This window comes from Meleagris gallopavo, chromosome 21 (assembly GCF_000146605.3).
Source record: "Meleagris gallopavo isolate NT-WF06-2002-E0010 breed Aviagen turkey brand Nicholas breeding stock chromosome 21, Turkey_5.1, whole genome shotgun sequence".
NCBI classification, from domain to species: Eukaryota; Metazoa; Chordata; class Aves; order Galliformes; family Phasianidae; genus Meleagris; species Meleagris gallopavo.
This window is the reverse complement of record NC_015031.2, coordinates 1,216,706-1,238,958: the sequence shown is the minus strand read 5'-3', so window position 1 is coordinate 1,238,958 and position 22,253 is coordinate 1,216,706.

Genomic DNA, 22,253 nt, shown 5'->3' with positions numbered 1-22,253 from the left:
CAGAGTGAAAAAATACTAAGATTCTAAGTGCTAAGGGCAGAGATAGCTGTGCGATCTTGAACATCGGAGACACGGAAATAAGACTGAACGCCCTAGAACAGAAGAGCTTTTGTCATGCATTCACTGCCTGCAAACAACTGAGGACCTGGACGGAGTTTGGTGCCTCAGTCCTCCAAAGACCCGCTGCTAAATGATCTAGCTGTGACAGATGCAAGCGTGAGCTCCAGAGAGCAGTGAGACATTCAACAGAGAATGGGCAGAAGAGAATCTGATCTCCCTCAGTTCAGTTGATAGACACATCACAGAGGCACAGAGAACCACCATGAGGATGTTCAACAGAACAGAAGGTTTAATGACCGGAGGTTGAGATTTGCAACACACCCTTGTAGACACATGCAGAGCTCCCAGCTTCTCTACTCTCTTCCCAGCAAGGCTGCCCAGAAGCTGGCAAGCTGCCCTGGCACAGCTCAAAGCCTGGCTTAACACATCTCCCCAGAAAATGGCCAAGAGGTTGAACTTGCTGTAACCTTGGCAAGAGAGCTCTGTCTTTAATCACACTTTGCAGATGAGCTTCTGGGCTTCTTCCCTGATGCAGAAACATGGCAGAAAAAAAAAAAAGAAAAAAAAACCTGCAGTCCAAAAGTTAAGCTTTTAAAGAAAAAAGCTTTCTTTGCTATATACATCATTACTCAACAAAACAGAGTAGCTATTTAGAGTATCTTCTACATTCCTTGAATAAGAGACCTGATTTTAAAAGCCAGCAGCTTTATCCATAGTGTAATGTATCAAGTGCAGGCTGAATTGACACTTATGCAAGTCAAAGCAAATGTTTTTAAGATGTGACAGCAGAGCCATTACCAGCTTCATATATTTCATTCTAGTTTTGTGCACACAACCAAGCATATTATTGGCTTTTTATTTCCCTTCGTGTTTGCTTCAGGATTCTGATTAAAGGAAGGAAATATTTCACGAGCTGCCAGGTTGTGCTTAAGCCATTAGGTACATCTATGAGAAATATTTATTGTTTTAGGAAATAGGGGAAAAGGGAAATGGGAGCACTGTTGATACATCTCTTCCACTTAGAAAATCGAGCAGTGCTTTTCACATTCTTGCTAGCCAGGGCTCTGATTGGTGAGAGGCTGAAGCTGGCTCTGCATCAAAAGCTGTAATGGCCAGATGATACAGAGCTCTGATCTGGTCTAAAGCTCCTGGATCTGTTTAGCTTTGTACTGAAAATGTTAATGATGGTAACAGAATTTATGCTTGGCTAATGTCTCATTGTACTCAAATCCCAGAGGCCTTTGCAACAGTCCTTTTTTTGCACTCTCCCCCTTCCTAATGCTGTTTGCAGTCACTGTGTGTGATTACATGGCTTCCTTAGCCTTCAGACTGAAGCACTGCAGCCTCCTTCAGCATGAGCCAGTGAGGTGTTATTGCTAGCACTCCTGAAGAAATGCTTACTTTACCTGACATGAGATGGCAGGAAGGCAAGATAGGTCTGAGAGCTGCTCATAGCACAAGCCCAAGCAGATTTGGGTAAGTGCTTGACTTAGAATCATAGAACACCCCAAGTTGGAGGGACCCACAGGGATCACTACATCCATCTCCTGCCTCCACACAGGATCACCCAAAATCCAAATAATAGAATCACAGAATCACTGAATGGTTTGGGCTGGAAGGGACCCTTAAGATCATCTTTTTCCAACCCCTGCTACAGGCAGGGACACCTCCCTCTAGTTCAGGTTGCTCCAAGCCCAGCCTCGAACGCCTCCAGGGAGGGGGCATCCACAGCCTCTCTGGACAGAAATGGGACCCAAATCCTTGGGACCTATCACTGTTACCAAAAACTTAGAGGGTCTCCAGGGAAAAAAATGGATAGGAAGTCCAAGAGACTGTGAAAGCAATAGGCAGGGCTAGCAGATACCAGTCTCATGAACTTCCACTAGGCAACAGTATCTCCAGTAAAATATAGCACAAGGTGAGATGCTCACAGCAGCAGTCGCTACTGTACTGCTTTGCTGACTTGACTGTGAACTGCTTTATTTGCACCCAGGTCCAGAGAAACTCTGTGAAATTACAACCTGAAAGACCTGTCCTCTAGACAACTTAGCTAAGCAGACGTGGGGGACGTGCACATTCTCTCATTACCAGATATGAAATGAAGCAGAGAAGGCAAGCACAGTGTTTCTAGACTTGTTTGGAATAACAAGACACTCTGGGGTAATTAGGGCACTTTTCCAGCCATGCTGGAATGAGAACCTGCACAGTTTCACTGTGTCTTAAAGCTGGATGCAATCTAAAAGCCTAAATAGCTACAATTAACGTAACCAGCTCAAGGGCAGACAAAAGCTAACCTTCACAATAGGAACACATTGTCTTCCCTTTCCATTCTGTACTGAAACAGGCCCAGCAGGAGCTGGGCTGCAATGGTGCTAATAGACACCAGCACAAGAATTTTCTGCTGTTCAAGCTTCCACAGAGGTGTAGGGGTCACAGCTGCAAGATCACAGGGTACAATGCCTCCTTGCCATCTTCAGGGCAGGTACATACCTGAATGAGTAATGCACGGAGGGGGGGAGAAAAAGAGGTGATTTACAAAGGCTGCTCCGGAAGTAATACCTCCTGTTTTATGATGTTGGCCCACGACATCAGAGACAGATGTTGGTGTAGAGGCAGAAGAGGTTGAACTTTCCCATCAATACTGTTACATTTCATTGCTGTGCAATGGATGGCAGCAGAACGGCGTCTGACACGGGAGCGTGTATGAAGCAAAGGAGTGTAACTGATCCTCCCTGCAGAAAAAATGGCACCTACTGACATTCATCCATTGCTTGTTGAACAGATATGGAGACCTAACAGTGGATGTGAGCACAGTGAGGCACTGGGTGGAGCGTTTAAGCAGAGACAGCAGCGACAGCAGGGCACGCAGGCTCCTGTTCCAAGAGGAGACCTTTGCTGTGTGGCATGCAGGCTCCTGTTCACTGCTGGTGAAAATGTACAGCTGATAGTTGTGATTATGTGGAAAAATACTGTCTTGTACCTGAGAATTTGCTCTATTCAAACAGTGTCATTGTGCTCTTTGCATCTGTTGTAGTTTCCATGGAAATAAATAACAGGCATTTCTTTAGGATCATCCTACATTTTTCAGAGACTTCTAAATCAGTTCCCTGAGGCAGCTGACCTTCTGACAGTAACTTAATCAGCACAAAGCATTTTCTTGATTTGTCACCAGTGAATGGCAAAATGTTCTCGGAAGAGCTCCATCTTTTATCTTAAGAACTATTTGCATCAAGGAGGTTAAGACACTGCCCTAAACACACGTATAGCATAACCTCTGCAGCATAATCACATTTGCTGTTCTTAAGAAAGATTATTTGGGAACAGTCTTTCTTGTCTTCGCTTATATCTGCTTATCCACAAAAGAAAAAGCTCTGTGTAGCATCACTTCTATTTATGAAGATAAATCCACTGCATATTATTCTAATGATCTCTTAAGTCTGCAATTTGTGCCACTTTATAGCACTAAAAGTTAGAAACGTGGTAAGCCTGGTATTTAAGACGAGTAACTTAATGGGAATGGCATTAACTATTAGTTCAGATTTTTTGTTATGTCCCCCTCCTCATCCAGAGTAATTACCCTGTTACTTAACAGCAGCATCAGCAATTTTATTACATGCTTTTAGCACAGGCCACTCCTAGAGGACAAGTGTGCTGGAGCGTATTACAGACTCCTGAGTAAATTTTATTTCCTATTCTGATTTTTGAAATGTATGAGAGACGGATCACCTTTCCCCACCCTTCAATATCTGCATGCATCAGCAAGGCCTGCTCCACCAGCACTTTTAGGTAGCCAACTTTTAAAAGATAAAATACAGCCCCAGAACACATTATCCTGATAAACCACATTTTCCTCCCTCTTACCAGCCTAGATTTCTTGTTTCTCCTGTATCCTTCTGGGGGTAAAGGGACAGGGGGAACCCTGCAGCCCCATTATTATCAAGCATTCTGCTTACTAAGGAAACACCACGGCCTCAAAGAGCCAGCTGGGGTCAGCACTCCACAGCTCTCCTGCCCTGCTCTTCTAGCTCTCATCTTTACAAGGCTGCCTCACACACCAAGCCATTCCACACCAGGCAATATGCAGCCAGTATCTTCATTACTGATTTTCTGTACGTCCCTACAGCTGCTGAGGAGAATGAACACTTGTATCAGCTGTTATGTGACTGGCGATGGATCTGGGGGGCTGTATCCACTATTCCATTGTGCACTTTGTCCTGTACACATACACCACCAGAAGATGAAAGGTCTAACACAAAGCTTATCAGCACATGACAGGCATGTTGAGCCATATAGCAAAGAAATACCATGTTCTGCACATAAGAGAAGGAAATCCCTAATTGGAAACGCTATTGTCTCATAAGGAAGGCAACAAAGCCAACAGACATTCTAATTTATATGGTGTTTTGTCAAGCCAAATAGCTCCCACGAGCTTTGCAAGATGAAGACTCTAATAAGGCTTATAAAACTAACCCTCTGCAATAGAGGCTAAGGCAAGGGAGAAAGCAAAATGCCTTTACATATATAAACTGTAAAAGAAATATAAGCCCGTCCATCTTTAGTAATGGAGACTTGAAGAAACTCAGAGGGGATCTGCAGGAGTTTCAAACACAGAGGTCAGCAGGGAACAGGTAGAGCAGCCAGGGCAGGCCCTGCTGTGGAGCCAGGCACCACTCTCAGCTTCTGTGACATGTCACTCTTGGTCCATGGGACCCAACTCTGGTGGACCAGCTCAATGACCGCCCCATCTCATCAAAATCAGACTTCCCCATGGTTTCCAAAGGAAAGCTGAGTGCTTCCATCCTAGCCATCAAGACACTGCATGGTGAAATACATTTTAAGGCTTTTTGATTTCCTCTTTCCCCCTCCATCCAGGTAAGAGGAGAGAGATTGGAGGAAAAGCAGAAGGGCATTTTGATTCTAGCCTTTATGGAGCATCCAGAAGGCATTGAAATACCACAGCAGTGAGCATGTAGTAAAGAACCTGAACAGGGAAGAAAACACTGATTCTGAAATGTGCATCATCCACAGGAGTATGTCCTTTGGGTACCGTCACTCTATCATCACTGTCCTACCCAAGTGATAATACACAAGTCAAGGAAAGCAAAATCAGACTGCATACAAGTCACACTTCACTGCACAGCTCTGCAAACTGTACTGAAAAACCCACAGAGGAAAGAACCGTTGCAACAATTAGTTTCAAGCCTATTCTGAGTTGAGCACTGAAGCTGTCAATACCTTGTTTCTGGCAGTTCCATAGTGGTTTTAAAAATACAGAAATTAACCATGGAAACTCTAAGATACAAATGTGTCGGAGTAAAACGCCTAAAAAAGAGGAAGTGTTTTAATTAGAGTGACATTTTCTGGTTTGTGATATTTTGTGAGCAAGTCCACAATGGCAGATCTGCGTTTTGTGGTGTACCCTGCCTTGCTGCGAGGTGGAAGGCTGCACAGTCTTGTTTTTTAACCACCACATGCATATCTATGAGTGAGGAAACAGTAAGTGAGGCTGTTACGGGTTTCAGTGTCTTTAAGTTCATCTTGCTGAAATCTGGGTTTAAAAAAATCTTTTTTAACATTTTCTTAGATTTCCATGTAAGTGTTACACAAAAGTCATAGCGGTTCCAAGGTTTCAAAGCCCCCTAGGAACAGGTGTGCAGTTAGGACAAGCAGCTCTATACCCAGAGGGACCGTTACAGACCTGTCCAGCAATTTCCAGGCCGTGGCTGACCCTGGCTGTGCTCTGGACCTGCTGCTGTACTGCCTGTGGGCAAGGCCGCAGCCCCCGCTTGCAGAGCTGTCAGCGCTGACTCCTTGCTGCTGGCTGACAACATGAGCCTACAATTATGCCTGGAGTTAGCAACCCCGGTGCTGCACAGAAACAGAAGCTGCCAGGCAGGCAAGTAACCGGCCTAAATAAGAGACAGCTTCCTCTGAAAAACACAACTCAGGTATGACTAATGCGCCAGAAAGCTTACATCTCAAGTAATCCCCTGCTCAAGACTTTATCAATAATGCAAAATTGGATTGTGGAATACAAAACCTCTGAAACTTAATAAAAGAACTGGCTTAAGTACCACGTTAACATCATTGAAATTGATGAGTAAGGAAGGACAGTTTCAACCAAATTACACCTCGGAGCCAGATAAGGCCTATCTCTAGGAGGCTGGATGAAAGCCAGCAAGCTCTGAGCTGCTATTCTCACACCCAGAGAGAAGAGGCTCTGAGTGGATAACAGTGGGTGCAAGAACTAAGCACATACTCCAGCCAGATTCTTCAGAATTGATGAGTCATAAATCAGGGCTGACCTCTGCCTGGGGGATCTGTCCAGTGTAATTTTAGACATCCTAATACTTGGCAAAAATTCACCCAAGTATGGTGACGGAGATGATGGAACTATGTTCACGATCTGAAAATCACCCAAAGGGTTACAAATCCAGATGTCTTACACCCAAATCAGTTTTTCCCTTACATTTGTAGATGTTTGTGCTAAATTCTTCCTGCCCAAGTGCCCCTTGCCTCTTGCAGCACAGGCATGCGCTCAATGCCATCCAAAAGACAATGGCAGTGCCAGACACAACCTGCATGCTGAGCTCAAACAGACCTGGAACAAGAACCACTGCTCCAGGAGGGAAATGGGACGAGATCAGCACAATGCAGCATACACAGAGGAAACTTCAGAAGCAGCAGACATGTGACATGAGAGAACTGGGTACATGTAGAAGCGGAGCCTGGACTGTAGGAGGTAGTTTACGAAAACGTGAATGGTGCAGAAGGAAGGGAAAAGTTTAGAGCAAAAAAGCTAAGAAAAGCTGAGATTTTTAGGTGAACACATACCAACAAACCATTCCTTTACACAGACTGTGTACATATTGAACTGCAGAAAGAAAACATTCGTACCACACCTGCGATAACTGACAACCAACATCCTGCTCGCTCCAACTTGTGGATAGTGCACAGATTATGAGGTTTTTCTTTTGTATTAAGGCTGGGCAGGATCTCTATTACCCAGCCTGTGAGCGGCTCCTTCCGTGTTAATAACTGGCTAGCTGAAAACCAAGGCTGTTGTTTGAGTTTTATGTCCCTCACAGAACCCACCCCACACCATGCCTCCTGCCCACAGAGCCTATTCTGAGGTTGCACTATCCTGCAGTGCCCTCTGAAGCCAGAGAAGGCATCAGCACTTCGCATCCCATCAGTGTCCCCCATCTTGTGCTCAGCCCCTGCCATGCACACGCAGCAGGCTCCAGTGGTACAAGCATCAGCAGAGCTGTTCAAGAATCAGCCCCATCCCCGTTCCCCCGATGCGAGCACAAGCTGATAGCAGCATAGCAGAGACGAGCCTGGCAGTTCTCAAGAACATTATAGATGTTGCAATTCAGGGTAAAATAAAAGCTTCTAGTCTGCAGCGAGGCTCCAATCCGGCGCTGAGCATCAACTGCAGGGAGATAGCTAAAATGAGAGTAATGCAATTTCAATATCTTCACAAAGGTAAATGTGTTCTGTTGCCTTAAAGCTTCTGTAATCATTAATTATTAACTTAATGTCTGCTTTCCCTGAGGTATCCATTATCCTGTGTATTAATGGCCCTTCCAATAAGGCAGGGGGTAAACAGCTTGCAGATTACCTGATAGTATTAATGAAAGTTTGCAAATTGATTTGGTCGGATTAGAAAGCACTTGGCAGTTAACTGATTTCAGAATTTGGAAAAACAGCAGAGTATGATGAAAGCTGTTTTCTTCCTTCACAGCTTTATCTGATCAGAAAAGAGAAGTCAAGCATGGTAGTGCTGGCTGTTCTTTTGGATGCTTCTTTCCTGTCTCACATCCAAGGTGCAATTAAGGAAAGCCTCAGGAGGAAAAACACAGCTGTAGCATGAGGTAACATTAACACTGCCACATTCCAAATGGCCCTTCACAAAAGTTAAGCCCATTCCTTTTCTAAGACCTGGATGCTTTCTTCAGGCTTCCATGTTTTTACTGTCAAGCCACAGGATGGGCCTGAGGGGTCAGATTCACAGTCTGCCATGAAGATCCTCTGAGCTGCCTTCCTAATCCTTTAAATGCGTGCTGATCCACACACACAGTGCACTAAGTGACGGAAGGACAGCCTGTGTGTACAGGCATTTGCAATCCACACTTTCTTCTTGCATAAGCTGCTCAGCTTATTTTCTGACTCCCAGAAATCTGCTTTTATAACCTTCTGAAACATCTCATTTAACCGAAAGAGTGTTTGCTCATTAGCGTTCCTTGCAGCAGGATGCACATGTCAGCGTGGGAGTCTGATCCCCGAGGAAATGACAAGGCAGTTCATAGCACAACACACAGACTCTGGAGATGCCTCTACTCCCAGTCAGCAGCTCAGCTCTCACTCCAGCTCCACTGGCTGCCACCTCCACCCAGGCCAAAATAGTCAGTGCACGCAGGACAAGCACACCTGCAGGCCGCTCAGGATAAGACTGACCAATATTAAAAGCCAGCATCTCTCTCTTCAAAAGACAAGGCAAACCAGAGCTGATTGTTATCATTTTTCATCCAGAATGCTAAATGCTGTTAATAGCCACATGCACAATGAGCAGCAATCACGTTTTCAATCTGCCATGCACTTTGCTGAGTTTCTTGTGCTTGAATAGAGATCTGTATTCTCTGATTCCACCTGAACGTCAGAGAGTGATTTAAGTGAAACCAAGTAACAGTCTTTTCTTGATAGATTTTTGGATACATTGCAGTTTGCTGTTTAGTCAGGTAGCATCTGTTCTTCAAGCAGAGCAACAAGATATTGCTCTTTTATGTAAATTTATGGAAGAAGTTGTGATTTTATCCTATTTTCTAATAAGGACTCAAGCTCAGTTTTTAAAAGGAGAATCTTCCCTCTGCTGGAATTCTGTGCCTGTTATTTTATCATAATTTAAAATCTAACTAGTCAGACACCAAATTATTTCCTGCTGAGAAATGTGTAAATGCTCCCTTTATTCCTATATCCTCTTTACCGCTGGCATCTTGTATTTATAGAGTGCAGACGGAGAACTTAACATCCATGTTGTCTTCTTATAAAGTCTCTCCTTTGATCTAGTCCTCTATCCAGGAGATTGCTTTGATCCTTACAGTTTCACTAATTCTAAATATGCAATTATGCTTATCTAGTCCTGGAGGATCTGAATGTTTCGAGCTGTCCCTCATCCACTGCTGGTTTACCAACACACCACAGCTTTAAACAAAAATAACTTGTTCTTGCCCAGAGCACTACAGGCTACAGGATCCTCACCTGCCCAGGAAGGGACTAAAGTTAGTAGGGATGGCTGCAAAAATGGCACAGGGCAGCCATATTCCCCTTTCCATCAACCACAAGGAGGGTGGGCTGAGACGGACTCCAGGCCTGTTTGTTGCTTGTTTTTAAGCATCTTTTCCATGAATGAAGGCTCTGGTTACTCAAAGCTGCCAGATGTCTCCCAGGGGAACACGGAGGAAGGCAGAAGAGGAGGAAGAAAGGCACGATGCCATTATTTCATGATGGGATCTGAAGTGGTAGATTTCCTTCTGGGTTCTAGAGAACTGAAACAAATTGAGATGCACCATCCTAAAGCTTCATTGCTAAGTATTTTGACACCACATTATTGGTTAGCACCTGAAACTCATTTGATGGAGCATGTCTTCCACACTGTTGTTTGCCTCCCCTCATCCTATTGTCAGAAAGAAATGAGAATGTTTTCTAGCATGTTAAAGAGTGATAGGAAAAAATAAAAAGGAGAAAGATAAGACAAGCTGGTGAGATAGCAAGTGGCAACAACCATGGCAGAGCATTTAAATCATTTTCTGTTTATGTGAGCCCAGCCAAGCCTTCTGGAGGTGCAGCTTTCTGCCCTCACAAGATGAGAACAGGGCCCCCTCCCTCCCTCTGTAAAGGCTACAACTTCTGTTCTTGCAAACTGAAGGTCAAAGTGGCAGTTCCTGCACAAAAGCTTCTCCTGCCAATAGGACAAGGAAGAAAAATGACCTACTATGGCTTAGCACCATCCTGGCACTACCAGCAGCTTTTCAAGTGGCAGATTACATGTGGAAGGTAGGGAGGTGAGCTGCCAAATCACCCTTCTCATCCAACAACCCTGTCAGCAGCAAGGCAAAGCACATTTTTCACGTTTTGCATCACACTAGATTGACAACACCAGAGCAGCCCCAACACCACCTCATTTTTAATAAGTCAGCTGAGACATTAAACAGCACTTCATTTTGCCAGTCTGCCCTAATAAGAACAAATTTTGAGGAGCTTTCAGTAGCTCAGACAAATACACAACTGAGGCTTAGCATCTGCTGTAGCAGAGTGAATCCTGATGCCACAAGGAGAGGGCAAAACCAAGGGCTGCAGCTGGGCAAAGGCCACTGTTACATAATGCTGTGCACACAATCCCTGCACACTGCTTTAGTGAAAGCCCTTCCAGGAAGGTGGACACTGGAAAATGAAACGAGGAACCTGCTTTTATGAGCACAGCTTTTATGAAGCTGGCTTTCCTTGCCACACAGTAGAGCATTTTTGCAGGCAGGGTTTGTTTCCTACAGAACTTCAGTGACCACCAATACCTCAAGTTGTAGGTAGGGTCAGTGACATCTCTCTGCAGAGCTGTGCTTTGCAGACTGACTGCTTCACAGCTGCTGCTTCTGAACCAGCTTTTCCAAGGTGAATTGCTAGATTCACCTTCACATCTGATAATCTCAGTGAACTCACTCTCTTTGCAAGGGAGAGCCTCTGAAATTCATTCCTTTTTGTACTACAGAAATTTCCATCTAGTTCTCCTCCTGAAAAACTAGATTCATGCTCTGGTTGTGCTGCAACAGAACTTCCAGCCCCAGTGTCCTAGAAATGAGATACTCCTCTTGCATTTTTCTTATCTTTACGTATCACAAATGTGTTGCCTGAAAGCAGTTAATCTAAAGATTATGTGGGAATTAAGGGGGTGAGAGGGGCTGTAAATCTGAGACACCAGAGATTATTCAGAACTTCAAAACGAATTTTGGCAGTTTTAAAAAACAGACCCAGTCATAAAGTTGCACTTTTTGTGGCTGATAGTTTGAAAATTCCCTACACTGTTCCACTACTTGTACTTTCTGTTTCAAAAATCATAGAACCCTTTGAGGGACCTTTGAAGTCCATCTAGTCCAACTCCCTGCAATGCCCAGGGACACCCTCAGCTCCACCAGGTGCCCAGAGCCCCTCCTGGCTGGCCCTGAATGTCTCTGCTCTATCATATGTAAGTATATATAACAGTTATAACCCGGACTCAGTGGGTCTTTCTCTGTAAAAAGATAACTCAAGAGGTATTTCAACAGATATTGACCTGAAACCTAATTTGGAATTAGTCATTCACTTTTCTTCCCTCAAAGAAGCATTTCTCTGCATAGGTAGTGCAGCTTTGACAGCATGGGGTATAAAGAGGGAAAGGGGAAACAGAGAGAGGTCGTGTGTTGGAAAGTAAACAGGAAGGAAAAGAATGAAAAAAAAATGTACTGTGGGAACGCAAACTGTTCACATCTCATTCCTTTGCATGGAATGCAAGCATCAGAAGCATGTAACAAGGTCCCATCAAACACATGCACCTAACGCACACTGTCTACACAAGTAATAAACCCAAGCATATTTTGAATGACAGATGCAAGACAAGCAGATATTTATCACTTGTCTAGAGATTTTAACATCAGGTAAGTGAGGAAACTCTTACAAACCATCTGCCTCACAGCACAGAAATTTAGAAGCTCACCCTCTTCAGGTTGTCTAGATTCAAAAACTGCTAGACTTGATTTCCACGCCTGCTTTCCTCATAAAAGACAGATGCTCAAAGTCACCCGACATTTGCACTAGGAAGCCAGAGCAAACAGACAAAGCTGGATAAATGCTTCTTTGCTATGTGTGCTAACAAAGAAATGGACAAATACATCAGGTCGAGAGCCAGGGACTCTAGGAAGCACGTTCAGTGGGGCTGCAGTTCTTAATAGATCCGGAGAGAGCAGCTCTAATTGCTTCCGTGTGGATTGCAGCGCTGGCAGGAAAGCTAACTGTCCCTGTGTGTGGTGGGTGCAGCTGGCATTGGTTTAAGAACCCTCCATGCCTGAGGGATTGCTCCAGGGGAAAAGGAAGGGACAGGAATAGAGGGAAATCTGGAAACTTGGCCTGCCATGGCCTCTAACGGCCTCACAAAGATGGATGTGACCTACAGGGTCACTGCATGCATAGTTACTCTCTTACCAAATCAGCAGCTTCCAAGCTTGATTAGACTGCAGAGCTAGATAGCACAGGTTTGTATCAGAGAGCAGAGATGTCCTACAGCTTTTTTAAAGATGCAGTCCAACCACTGTTTGAAAGCACTTTATCTGTGTCCCAGGGCTTGAGAAAAAGGTAGAGCTATGAATTAAAATTGCATTAGCAGTTTCTTTGGTGGTCTAAAGGAAAAGCAAGGAGAGGAGCAGGGATTTTTTTTTATTTTTTATTTTTTTTTGCATTTATATGAAGTTATGTCCCCAAACTACATACAGTGTTTTAGCATGAAAACACAGATCTACTAAAGAGAAAAATCTGAGGACGGTATTACCCAACAAAGAGGGAACGGCACATTATTGCTGTTTCCAGCACTCTCGTAATCCTGTATGTCTTTGCTGTATCTACATGAGAGCATAAACTGCCTCTTGTATGCAGTTTCATATACATGAAATGTATGAAACTGGGAGCTTTCACTCCCAGCTGGCACTATTTCCAGGTGATTTCTTGTAAGCACTTAGAGAACTTCGACTCCGTTTTACCTAAACACTGAGTTATATTCCCCATATTGGTTTTGTACTTAAAGGGTAGCCTGAAATTAATCCATAGTCATACTGTTTTATTGCTTTTGCACTGTATTTCCTGTTTTAATGCTGGATCTTTTGATGGAAGGTAGCAATCATTTAAACATTAAGAACAGTCATCTTGGGGACATAGCTGTCAGATTTAAAGATCAGAAATTATACAGGCAGCTATAAAAGGGCAGGAAGTGAATAGATCAATATTATGAGGTCCAGTAACTCTTTGAAGTATTAAAATGAAATGGGAGAACTGTTTGCAAGAATAACTTGATGATTTAAGTTATGCAGCATCTCCAGAGGCAGGTTACAAAGGAACCAGCAATCTCTGTACGGTGTTCTGAAAGAGTTAAGTATGTGTGTGTCAAAAAGGTTTTCATGCTGCAGCAAAGGCAAACTAAAGGGACCTGCAGTATGGTCCCATTCTGAAGGCTGGAAAACAGGAAGCCCAACCAATTTCAGTGCACAGAACAGCATTGGCACTCACCTCATCTGCAGGAGAGTCACTGTGGGAGCACTTATATAGGAGCAGATTTCTCTACATTACACAGTCCCTTTAGAATGGACTGTCAGCACCCTCCAGATCATTATTTACGTGCAGAAAGTGAGCAAACATTCACTGAATTAACCATCCATTTCTGTTACATAGAAGGTTAAGCACTTTTATGAGCGAAGCCCTGAGAGCAGAGCAGTAGAACATTGCTTTGTAGCATCAATCCTAAAAAAACCTGGCAACACCTGGAAGCACTGGGTCACTGACTCTTTGGGGCTTACTCCAAAGCAGAGGAAGGACTGTCCCATCATGGCAGCTAGGACAGGTGTTCCCTGTAAGGATGTGGGTATTTGAAAGCAAGCAGGACACAGCAACTCCGCCAGTATAAATATCTACTCAGAAGTCACAGTAATTCATCGAGAGGTACACAGCTTACATGAAAACAAGTTGGAGCAAGGCTCAGCTATAAAAGCTACACACAGGGTAGAATGCAGTTGGCTATCATATTCCACTCTGAATTTCAACCAGATGCACAAGCGTTACGTGTTATGTGGGAAGAGTGACCCAAACCACGTCACCATCCATCCCATCTGACTACAAGCACGCAATAAAGGTGGGTTTAACTCTTAATGTAAGATGACTGTGCATTTCACTGGGATTTCAAACCTCAGCCAGCAGACCTAACCACTTTAGACAGGCCCAAAAAGCAGTTACCTGGTTTAGTGAGTTTTCTAGGACACAGATGTTTAATGTTCCAGCATGAATGTTTGGAACCTTGAATATTTTGGTACTTCTTTGAACGCAACAAAGCAATTCCCGCCACTGTACAAGTCCAAACCAACAATGCAAGTTTCTATTCCCATTGTAGGATAAGTTTAGCTAGAAACCCCTTCCTATCTACCTTGTTAGATAACTTTCTATCAGCAAAAGAAATAGTAAGGTTATTTAATTCATCAACAGCTGATCGTGGTTCACTGTCCTGCCTCTATTACTTCTTAATCCTTTCTAAATAACCTTGTCCATCTGAACAGCCCAATGCATTTGGGAGGAAAAAATCATTCCAAGCAACACACTTGTAGCAGAACACTCGTCCTGGTCACCTCACCAGAGCTCAGGAGCCCTGAGGACAGCTGAGATTCAAATGGGAAGCCTCTGATTTCTGATTCTCAGCAGTGCTAGCAGCCCGTGCCATCTTTAAGCTAGCATTAGCAATTCAAAGAGTCTCAAAACAAGGATATAATCCTTTCAAAGAACAAAAACTTTATTTTCCTACATTTTCTAGCAGCAAGAAGCTAGAACACTACATTATACAAAACAGTGCAAGGTGCAGAAAGTTCCCACAGCAGAGGACTAACCCACCTGTTCCATCCACATTTCAGATAGGAGGTTTTGGAGCAGGGTAACCAGCCCAGAGCCTGTACTTTCTGTGTAGCAAATACAGCAGCTGTACCCCAGCAACCAGCTTACAGTAATAACCACTCACACATTGCATAATGAAGTCCCATCCATAGCCCAGAAGTTGTTTAACCCTCAAAAGTGACTTATTCCAGGCTACCAGCCAAGTGAATGCTTAAGTAGAATATATGTAGCTATGATCTTCACAGGCTGGTATTCATCTTGTCTCAGAAATTGTTTAGGGCAGAGAGGTTAAGAAGAATAGAGTGCAGGTTTAAAAAAGATTTGTTTCTAAGAGACACTTCACTAGATTCATTCAATTTAGGGAAGAAACTAAGGTTAGGAGAATGCCTTTTAGAAACTATTGTCTCATAGTAATTTAATACATAGGTTTTCAAAAGAAGGCAGAAAGCTGTTAGGAAATGTTGCACTTCAGTTAGATAAGAAGATATCTCATTATTATGGATTAGAGCTGAACACCTTTAAACACCTTAAGAATAGCTGCCAACCTCCTCACAAGGCAGGCCTTGCATCCCTTCCATGTGAGACTCTATAAGCCAAGCTTCCCAGAGCTTTTAAGAGTTCCTGGTGTATCACTGACTGGTTTAAAAATACTCCCTGAAAGTAAGGAGGAAGAGGCATTGATCCAGATAGGGTAATTAGACCTGGCTTAAAGAAAACCATCAGATGGGCATCATTCTCTTACACTGTCATTTAGCACCACATCTCCTATCTCATGGGGAGGGATCTTCAGAAAGACACAAGAGAGTAAAGCCCTGAGCCTGAACCCAGCCCACACACCTCTCCCCAGGCAAAGAACAAGAGCTGCTGCTTGGGGTTTTTATAACAGCATGAGGCCGGTTAATTGGGTTTCATCTGCAGCAGGTGGGTGTTTCTAACAGTGTCAGCATCTGCTCAAATAGTTAGCATGACCTTGTGCCTATCAGTAATGGTGTAACTGCAAGCAGACCAGGTTTCTGCAATATAATAACAGGATGGAAAAGCTTTTTTTTTTTTTTTAATGTTGTTCTTGCTTCAGTATGCACGTGTGTTCACTCATACATCTTTATTTCACCAGATCCCAGGTAGGGGATGATGAAAGGGGAGAATAGGGGCCAGAAAGAATGAGAGGACAGACGGACATGCTATACCTGGACTCCACCGAGGGCCCTCAGCAGCCTGGAGAAAGGGGCCCACAGGAACCTCAAAGATGGAAGCAAAGCCCCTCTGCCTGAAACAGCCCATGCAGCAGTGCAGGACCTGGTGGTTCTGGGACACCAAAGTCAGTGTGTAGTTTTAGGCTGCAGATACGCAGCTGCTCTGTTCATTTTAAGCCATCTGCAGAACCCTGAAGATAGAAAAAGGAGATGCGTTCCATTGAAAGCAGATCTGTAACACATCCCAGGCAGGAATAAACCAGCATCCCCCCATATGCTCTAAGGATACATAGAAACAAAAAGCCCCAAATGCAAAGATTTTGCATTTGTTGGTTTCTTTTTATTTTTTAATCCTCTTTCCACTCCCTGGGGTTCTGAAAGCAAAAACAGCAGTACTGTGACCATCATCCACACTCCAGAGAGGAGAACAAGGCACACAACAGCTGTTCAAGCAGGAACCCATACTGCCAGGCTGCAGCACTGGCATCTCAGTGCAGGTCTTTGAAGCACGAGCAGCAGCAAATGTCCATCTTTGCTGAGCTCTTCTCTGCATAGACAGCTGCATTAACAGCTCTGCAGTTGAAGTCACTATCTGGCTTGTTAGACTTCTATGCTTCTAGTTTCCAATGATGAACAGTTTTGTTTTTTTTTTCTAATGTCCCATCTCCCTGATAAAAGTTAGTTTCAGTGTAGATCTGGCTGTAAGAATTGCAGTCTCCACATCACAAAGGCTTTCAAGAAATGCAGCATGATAACCAATGCAAAGGGTGGATTAAGGTTGAAGACTGTAGCTTTTGGGAGCCATAAAGTCACTAATTACACACACAGCCATTAGCACAGCAGTGTGTAACAATGCACACTACTTTGGGGAAGACTCAGAAAGAACTCAGACTGGCACTGAAGGAAAGAAGTTCCCTGTACTGTGGGAGAGCAGAACGCTCCCCAAGCAGGGCTCTGCCTCTCCTGCTTAGCAGGTGCCCACCTGAGGCTGTGCTGATGAGAAGGGACAAGTGCTGGGCTCTCCAGAAGACTCCTTGCACCTGAACTTCCATTAGCTTGTTAAAACATGGTCCAAGCTGAATGAAGTCTGAAGAATGCGAGTAGTTTGTACAGCTAGACACCTCATAGCCTACTTGGGCAGGGCTGAATAGAGCAGCTGCCATTGGGACTCAGGTATCACAGTGAGACAGCACTTGAATAGTCTGCAGGTCAGGCACACCTCCACCCACAATCCATACTGCATTCATTGAGCAGTTGCTTTTATTCAGCTCTCTTTTCTTTGAGTGTACAACAGCCGTGCAGACCAGATGTGACAGATGAGGTTTGAAAGAACGTGGGAAAGCATGCAGAGCCTCAGGACTACTGTGTATTAAAGCAGGGAATACAGACTACTTGAGACAAAAAAAAACAACCACACTCAAATTGCCTTGGCCCTGTCTGCTCTCTATCAGCACCCAACTCCTACTTAGTGTAATGAAGAAATAGAGAAGAGGAATTGGGGACTTAAAACCTGTAAGCTTTCCAGTTGCTGAGATAAAAGCTGCCCACCTTTAATTCGAGCCTTCCTTGTTTTCCAGAAGTAGGTGTCATCCTTCCAGCAGCACCAACACACGGCACGAGAGATCTGTGCTCACTATGCTTGCATGTGTAATGATGCCAGGATAATTTGCAGCAGATGCACATTTGGGGAGAAATTATTTTCCTCAGAATCTATTTGTGTGGGAGGATGAAGTATGGATGTAATGAAGGTGCCGTGGGAGCTGAATGATTCTGCATCTCAAGTACAGGTGCATTTGGGTGTAACTTAAACATAGTTTGCAATCTCTCTAAATGGAGCATTTATAGCCAATTACACTTGTCATTCACCTTGCAAATACGTCTATCTAATTTAACAGCATATGCAGTACGCAGAAAAATAAAGGATATTATGTTAGCTGACAGCAGAATAGAGGTGTGGATATCAGCATCTGTATCTGCTGCACATTTGGCAGAGTTCTGAACCGAAATACAATAAATTCCAACAGCAGCCCCCAATGCCCTTCTCTCCCCGCATCAGGAGCCTCCTGTCAAATGTAATTTCCTGAGGCTTTCCAAAACCCGTCCAAGTGATTTGGACACTCACTTCTCATTAGCATTAACAACAAATGGGCATCAGCATCTCCTAAATGCCTTTGGAAATCTCTGACACATTTTTCACGGCCGTTAAATGATTCTTTGGGCAACCCATACCACAGATGACATATTTCACATTTGTTTGCCTTTACTCAAGTATTCCTAATGTCCCCGTACCAAACGTCAACATCTTCCCTCAAAAAGACAGCTGAGATATGGTAAGGAGGAGAGACAGACTTCTGCTGTGCTTGGATGAAAGGACAAAGTTCACATTGGATGCCGTCCCCTGGGCAGAGGGCTGTGTGTCCCAATTCAGGGTTACACCACGTTCGTTGTCATCTTTCTGTCACAGCCCCAGGCAGGCACGTTGCTGCGATGGGAGCAGGACGCACAGCAGTTACGTGGCTGCCTGTGTCATATGCCCTGAATGACACACACAGGCATGGAGCGCGCAATGGAGGGAAGGGAAAGGTGCATTCTGAGCACAGAGCCGACAACACCTCGGGCAGAAGGGTACGGCTGTTGTTTGGAGATCCACATTTTCATGTTTAGTCCACTTGCTGTTCCAGAAAGCACACATCAACTGAAAAGGTGCAAAGTCTATTGTAATACGTTACACTCTCTCCCCTCCCCACCCAACAGGGCCAGAAAGAGCCTTCTGAGAGGTTCCATTACCGCTCCACTCAGCTTCAGGCTGCACTGCAGTGCTGTGCAAGCCCTGGGGCGCCTGACTGCTCCATGGAAAATTGAATCCATGTGAATATGACCATGAAAAGACATCAGAAGTCATTCGGACCAAAACTTTCCACACCTTCCCAGGCCAGAAAGCCCTGTAAGCACTACTCAAAGCAGGAGCACTGGGAATCCCTCCAGCCTGAACTGCCATCTACCACCTGTTTGCCTTTGCCATTACAACTGCAGCAACTTCTCCTTCTGAAGCCCGAATCAAACAAGTCCTGGCAACAAATACATGCACTAATAAGTGGGTAACACTGAGATTTTTAACTTTCTTACATGTTTTTTTGATCTGTTACTTAACTGACATCACTTCTCCTCTTTTAAAATACATTTCATGTCCATGCCTGTTTTCTATAATCTTCTCCATTTCTTTTATCTCCTGTATTTCAATAAACACATCCAGATTCCCTATCTTCTGCAGCAGCCATACAGGGAGATGCATTTGTTCATTGCAGTTATTAAAATTCTAAACATCTTCCTCCCTTTATTTGATTTCAGTGAGATTCTGGACATTTTCTCAATACTAAGAAGATTGGATTCATTGGAATGTAACTCCGTAAGTCCTGCACCAAGACTTTAATTTCAGTTCAAAACCCCATTCAAAACCAGAAGATCTGGACAAGGTGAACCCTTTTTCCTTACGAAGTACTTTCAACACTGGTTTAAAATGAAATAACTACAATTATTCTTTTCTTCTTAACACTGGGGAAAAAGACATAAAGCAAAGCTGAAACCATTACTTCACTTTCACGTGCATTTTAAGTCCTGACTTAAGGCTTCTCATCACCACTTTGCTTACACAAGAATGGACTTAGACATTTAAATCTTGACTTTATTGGCATTATCTTCCCTGTATTAATTGAATATAGTAATAGCGGAGTTCTGCTTTCCTAGAGCCCTCCCTGCTGGTCTGTTGTTTATGACTCACAAAGAGAGCTTTGCATGAAGAGGTCCATCTCAGCAATTCCACTATTAGCTACCCGTGGACAGTGGCTCTCTGCCACCGTTTCCTGGAGCTTTGTGGAAGGATGCTCACCAGATATAGCTCCATTCACGGGTGCTGAAAGGTACGTCCTGGCCAAACAGGGAGCTGGAGGAGTTTATTCATGTAAAAACATAAAACCCAAACTAATTTTAATTCCCCCCCTCACAAAAGTGCTTTGCAACTCAGAATATGTGGTAAAATTAAGAGCAGAGACCAATATCAGTACTACAGCAATTGAAACACCCTCTCAGACCCACCAGCCACAAACAGCTCTGACAACACAGCTTCAAATTTTCACCCCTTCTTTTGGTGCCACTGCAGATGAACACCCAAATGAACTTTATAGGATGAAGAGCCCCCAGCTGCTTTGTTCAGGGGGCAGGAACTAAGAGCATCCCTGTTTTGCTGCCGTTACTTCCAGGCCTTTTAAAAGCATCCAAACAGCAGTTGTGTCAGCTTCCCACTGAAGAAATTGATATGAAAGCCAAACGCTTTGTCCCTGCAGCATTCTGCCACCTGCCTGTGCTTACTGCTCTTCATTACCAGTCAGGGCATCCATCTCCTGCCCCCGGAGGGGAGCCCACTTGCTTCACCTACCTGTCCAGGAGGCACCAAAAACCCTGCGGATCAAGAAAAGCCGGCAGGCAATTCATCTCACCCTGCTCGAACCTCTGAAATGCCCTCTGCAGGCTGCTCTACTGATCACAGACAGCCTATTTTAGATTATTGCTGACTTTTAGACACTAAAAGTTACAGAAGCGAATCCTACCACTGGGAGGTTGCTCAGCTGCCTAATTTAAACCAGATAAGGCACTGCAGCTCATGTCAACCCAAGTTCATCTTCTACTCCATCTCTTTTACCAGGCTCAAAAACACAATAAAAGAAAGATAACACCAAAGGGGATGCCAGGAACACTGCACTGTGTTCCTAGAAGCTCTCTCTGAAGAGTGCACCCACATCTGCTCCTGGGTGTTAGGATCATCTTCCCCTACAAGAGGCTATAGTTATGCTAATTGTTGCACAAGAAACAGTTGCCTCTGTAAATAGTTTCTTAACGGTACATCTTTTCATGAAGTAATTGGCACAGTTAAAAGCTTAACCACATTAAACTTCCATACCTTTAACCCTGGTCTATCAAATGAGGCGTAGGCTTCTCACACAGTGTCCTGTTCAGCATTCCAGCACTGAAGCACAGCACCATACAGATGCCTTCCAGGTACAGCAGTTATGAAGGACTTCCCCAGCACCCTGGCTCTGCTGCAAATCATCATGAGGGACTTAAAGCCGTGCTGGGTTCTGCTGGGTGCAGCTCAGTTCTTCTATTTCAGGATTCCCACCACTTTGGCACCACAAGGGACTGGCAGATTTCTCTTCTGAATGGTATGCACTGTGCGAGAGCAAAGTCCTGCACTGTGAAGTACTGCAAATTAATGCAGACTCACTGCTTTACAGCCATATTTACTAACAAGAAATGCTTATCTAATGGTCATCATCCCAGTTTTTCAAAGTTTTATCCTCACCACAGCTCCGTACAGGCCAGTTTGTGTAGCTGGAGATTGGTGTGCTGATAAAACAAGGAAGACGGCTGTAGTTCACCTTGTGCTTGCTGGAGGCTTGCAGTGCAGCAGTAACAAGCCTGGCAATGTGAATTCTGCACCCTACGCCTCACAGACTGCCTCAGACACTCTAAGCAACAGCACAGCAGGTCAGAGATGGCCCAGAGTCCTTCTGGGTGATGACAGGAACCATGCTGGTGGTGTGCATGAAACCCTCACCCCAAATCCCCTGCAGCATCCCAGCACCACCCAACAGATCCTTCGGAGGGAAATGGAAAGCTCTTCTCACAACCAGGCTCCAAGATCACTGAGAAGCTCTTGGAAGAACTGAGGTAACACTGCAGCACGTCTGTGCAGATCTGTGAGGGCTCCTGGAGGGCCGGCATTTGGGCCAGGCGCAGAGCAGTGCCTCAGGCCCACAGGAGCACACAGCAGTGCTCTGAGGGCTGATCTTTTGAGGCCGAGTGATACAGCAGTGCCCCAGGCCTGGGCAGGCAGAGCACAGTGCTCCTGGAAGGCATGTCCTGAAGTCCAAGTGACTGCCAGCACCTCAGGCCTGCACAAACTCAGCTCGTGAAGGGCTGGTTCTGATGGCTGCCTCATACTGCAGCGCCTCAGAGCTCTGCCAACATGACACACTCTTGGACTCTTGGAGCACACATGTGGTGGAGTCAGGAACAGGGCATTCCTCAGACATTCACGAACGTGGTGCAGTGCCCTCGGAAGGACGATTCTGGAGGCTGGAGATGAGGCACTGCCTCAGGCTCGGACGCATACAACGCTGAACGCGGCCCGTGAAGCGGCCACGCGCCTCACCTCAGCGGCGCCACGAGCGGGAAAGTGCGCGCGCGGGAACGCGAGGCGGTAGAAAAGGAGGGAATCAGCGCGAGGCGGCAGCACGCTCCGCTGTTGGGCGGGGCCTGGCCGAGGGGGGTGGG